At 40.2% G+C, this 5076-nt stretch overlaps 1 pseudogene; it reads right to left on the reverse strand.

The window, feature by feature from the left end:
* Nucleotides 1-1389: 1389 nt before the first annotated feature.
* Nucleotides 1390-2323, reverse strand: LOC118927923 (probable dimethyladenosine transferase; annotated as a pseudogene).
* Between the last annotated feature and the right edge of the window lie 2753 nt (nt 2324-5076).

Below are 5076 nucleotides of genomic sequence, written 5' to 3' on the forward strand. Positions count from 1 at the left end.
GATAATTAGAAAATTAGTACCTACAGAACAGCAGAGGATAAACTGACACAGCTAGCAGTGACAGAAGTGAATATGTTTGCTGTCTAAAAGGTACTGAAACCTGCCTATACATTAAGATCTTTATAACAATGTTTTTCACATCCTTCTCACAGGATTGAAGAGGTCCATGAATTCCCTACCTTTCTCTGGCCAAGTGGGGTTGACCAGATAACTCAAGCCATTAGGTAGGGCTGTTGGAGGGGAGGGAGGGGGAGTAAAAATATACTTTTTTGGAGCAAAATTTAGTTCTTTATTCCTAAAGCGATAAATTGGTATCAGAGCATAATGATGGTTGACAATTCTGAATAAGTACTCTCTAGATTTTTTTCCTCTTTTAAACCACAAGAACTGCTGATAAATTCATACTTCAATAGCATGTTGAAGAACAAAGATAGTATGAGGGGCATATGAACAAAAACAATTATAATAGGATGTCACAGACCTGCAGGAACAATGTCAAAAAATAGGGTGCTCTCAGAATTAACTTGAAGTTAGGGAAAAACACCAAAGAAGAAACATGGAAACTTTGGTTACACTCAAGCACCAAGAATGGAACAAAAAAATTTTCTCTTGAGGGATCAGTTATAGAATAATTGCAGGGGAGTGTTAAAAAGAGAAAATGTTGAATATCTATCTTGCTTCTCTTTTACCTTTGAGAAAGATGCTCTCCAGATGGAAAAGGATAGCAGCTAGAGAAAAGAAGATCATGGCAGATAGATGGATTGGAAGAGAGTTCCTAATTCCAGTGACTGTTTCCTAGGGTTTCTGGATGATTATAAATGGCCACCACAGCCCTAGCAGCACATGTTTTAAGTACAGAGTGTCCTGGGGCAGGTTCCTCGGAAGCAGATGCAAAGACCAGGATTTGAGTGTAAGTGGTTTATTTGTGTGCTTTTTTTAAAGAAACAATTGTAATACTGTACACACAAATAAAAATAAGAAATGGCATGGGGAATATGTGACTGAGTTAAACGTATTTCAACATTTTTACTACTTGAAGGACAAAAGACTGATGAGCTAAAGGCCTCACAGTAACATGAAACGTAGAACAGAAGAGTAACATCTTTACACAATAAACTGTTAGAAATTATATGAATTTAAGTGTAAAGTTGTGTGTCTTTGCCACTCTTGAACTTGAAGATTATCATGTATAGATTAGACCCTGCCCTATGCTAGATATTTAAAACAAAACAAAAAACAAAAAACTTTGAGTACTTAGAATTGACTTACAACTTTAAAAACACAGAGTAATAAATGGTGACACAATAGTATTAAATCAAAAATTATCAAGCATATGGTGCCCCAGTGGAGCAAACATGAAGTTCACCTTCTCAAATTATTAAAGATGTATCATTCCAGCTGCTTTCCTTGAGTTTGAAAAATTGTTTTCCAGATGCCTAAGAAAAAATGTATACCTTCTGCACTGAATCCATGCAGCAATATGATGAAGTCATCTATGTCCATGGAACCTGCCCACTTGTCACTGACACCTGTGCTGGTTAGGATTTGCTGTATCTTATCTGCTATGCTGAAATCTCCTGGTATTATAATATTATGGACAGAACAGTGAATTCTGTAGTTTTTTTTTCCAGTATCTGTGGCACTGCACTTGACTTAAATGCAACAGACAATGTTTTTTCCTAACAAAGGTGATTCTTACTAGGCCATCCCATTCCTGACAATTGATAGGTGGTGTTGGACTCAGGCTCTATCCTCACGACATGGATTCCACCCTGGGTGATGGTCAGAAGTTATTCTGCCCAACTTTCATTAGACAGCCCATATATGCTAACAGCTGTGTAGTAATTGAAAGTCTGCAGTATAACTTATCTCCAGGTTTTGCAACCAGTGAGAGAGCAAATTCTCTCTGAAACCAAGTATAGCAACTCTGAAAAAAGGTCAGTGAAGCAACAGCTTGAAAACAAAAGAAGAGATCTGATAAGGCAAATTTGTCTCACAAGCATTAAAGAAGGGCACACCTGTTTTCAGTACATCACCCACCATTAGTTTACTGGCCAGAGGTGTGCCCTGAACTCTTCTGTGAAGTTTAGCTACTAGCGTTGGGTCAAGTTCACAGGCAATTACCTTTTTTGCCTTTTCTAGCAACTTTATAGTCATATTGCCAGTTCCAGGTCCGACGCACCACATCAGTTGGTCTTAAAGCAGCCTTATCTATAATGCTGATAACAATGACAGGAGTTTTCAAAATGTGCTGCCCTACCCCCGTGCTGAACACCAGTCCTGTGGCGCTCTTTGGCTCCTGGCTCTGTTTGGGCCTCTCCATACTGGATCTTCGGCATCTCTGCAGTCAGCCGACCCACAGGCCCTGGAGACGAGGGAGCCCAAAGCTTCCCAGAGTCCCGCAGCAGGTAGGGACCGCCGGCCCGCCCGCAGGCACCACGCCCGCCCACGCGGAGCGACGAGGGCCTGCCGTCTTCCCCTCAAGGAGTTTGTTTGGAAGGACAGGCCAAAAAGCGTGCGTGAGGTAGTGAGGAGGGGAGACAGAAATGAGAAAGAGAAGAAGGCAATACAAGATGGATTCCTACTCAGATGACCTTTCCAGGAACTAGGGCTGCATCCTGCCCCGGAACTCTGCGAGGCAGTAGGAAACGTCTCAGAGTAGTCCTATCCAAGGGACGAGGAAGTCGGGACATTTTCTCCAACTCAGAAAATTCCTTTTGGGTCATTAACTCTCCACCATTTCAAACTCAGCTGCTGCTTGAGAGGAAACTTCGGGTGTTGGACAGGTGCTCGCGGTACAACTCCAGCAGCACGGCAGGACGGTGAGAGCTGAGAGGAGGCGAGGGGAGCCCCAGCAGCACCCACTACGAGCAGAGAATCGGAAGAGCAAGGAACTGGTGACTAACCACCGTAGCCCTGGCTTTCAAAAAGGGAAAACTGGGATCTGTAACCGATCTTGGAGATGTTGATGTTAATGTGGGAGCAATAAATATACTATTACAGGGTTAGTTTGAAGTACCTTAAAGAGGAAGCAAAATGACCCACTCCTCTCAGAGATACAACTAATATGATACACACATGCACGCGCACACACACGTGCACATACACACGAACAGGGGTCATATGAAAGAGCCCAGGATTTAGAATTAGACAGATGGGGACTCAATCTTGCTAGTTGGATGACCTTGAGCAATTTAAATAATCTCTGCTTCTCTGTTTTATCATCAGTGAAGAACAAGACCTATTTTATAATTTTGTTCTGAAGTTTAGATCTCCTAATCAGATCAATATGCCTTAAATTAGATCATTACAATTATTACCTAAGGACTTTTCATCTTCTAATACTGTCTAACTCTTTTCCTTAATTTTCAACTCTTTCAAATTTCTAGATAAGGATAGATGAACAAAGGTTTTATGACTATTCTAAATTGAGGGTTTTTGTCCCCTCAGATTTATAGCTTTTCAATAGTAGGCAGTATAGCACAACAGTTAATAGTGAAGGCTCATGAGTTCAGTTGATCTGCATTCAAATCCCAGCTCAGCCTCCTATTACCATGTGGCTATGACCATAGTCAGTAAAAAACTGGGAATTTTAGTTCTGTCATCAGTAAAATGAAGCCAGTAATAGCTTATAAGGTTTGGTAAGGATAAAAATCAAATAATTCAAGTAGAGCACTGTGCCTAGTGCCAGCACCCAATGAGTGTTCAATAACCATTCCCTAATAATAGCTACGGTATCCAATAGTGATGGGGTGGGGTAATGATGAAAGCACAAACTATAGGCAGCATTAACCTAAAGCTTTAACACTATTGATTTTCCCATCCTTCCATACTTTTATCCTGGTCCTGCTATAGCATTCCTTGCTGTGGTAAGATTAGTTAGATATTTACTACACCATCTATATCACACTGATTTCTAATTGCTTCACTTTTCATGAAGATACCAGAGACAAGGTCACTACCTAACCTAGCTCTGCCATTGGTACAGACCTATTTGGGAGGCCAGGATACCAAGGAGGCTAAGAACACACTACTTCTTACTGGCAACATTAACTCAATAAACCTCCCAAGGGCACAATAAAAATGCAGTAGCCAGCAGTCTTAATGAGGACATGCTCAGAGCACAGTGAAATCTTATAATGTGCTCAGTGTCTTGTGGAATTTATACAAATTTGATTTAGCAACATTAGATTTGTTTCTCAAAAATTAGCAACGATTTGAAATAATTGTCTCTTATTTTAGCTGTCATCGCAAATTACAAGTGTTATGGCATTGTTTATAATTCAGGGATGTGACCACAAAAATCTGCCTTTCAGCTGTAGGCAGATGTAAGTGGAGTTTACCTCCATTAATTTTGACACATGCCAAATGTTTCTTTAAGGCCTTTAATCAGAGTGTTACATATATTGGGACACATGAAAAGCCTATTTTTGCAGATCATTTTAAAAGGTTGCCTCTACTCTATCATTATGACATTTCAAATAAATCTTTGTCTCTTTTACTCCAAACATCTCTTCAACTATGCCCCATGTTTTGTTCTCCACCAAACCCCTACAGCCACAAATACTGGGATGGCTCTAATGCCTTATAAACTGGAATGGCTAAGAAAAAGAAGTATGAGAAATGTGTTAGGCCCTTCGAGAATGCCTAGATTCCACTTCTCAGGAACTGCTCTCCTTAGAGGCAGAGGTAATAATAGAAATGATGGTCACACTGAAGTGATATTATCATATGCAATGCCGAAGGGTAGCTGGTGGGGGTGGGTGTATAAAAGGGACAGTGTAGAGTGGATACTAGTGACTGCGACCAGATGAAAGAACATTTATCAACTATTTCAAAGGCACCAAGATCAATCTGGAAAGAGATCATGATAGAAATGAGTTGAATACATTCTAATCAGGGACTTAGGGGGATTTTTCAAAGTGATGATCTAGCAAGTATAAAAATCTCCTACAGAGTCACTTGAAAACTAATCACTCAGCATGTGGGTCTATCAATTGAATTAATAGGCAAAAGAAGAAAAACACTGTATAGAAGTATATTATCTAGTTGAAAGTCACAGCCTATAATCTCACT

Source organism: Manis pentadactyla, chromosome 11 (genome assembly GCF_030020395.1).
Source record: "Manis pentadactyla isolate mManPen7 chromosome 11, mManPen7.hap1, whole genome shotgun sequence".
NCBI classification, from domain to species: domain Eukaryota; kingdom Metazoa; phylum Chordata; class Mammalia; order Pholidota; family Manidae; genus Manis; species Manis pentadactyla.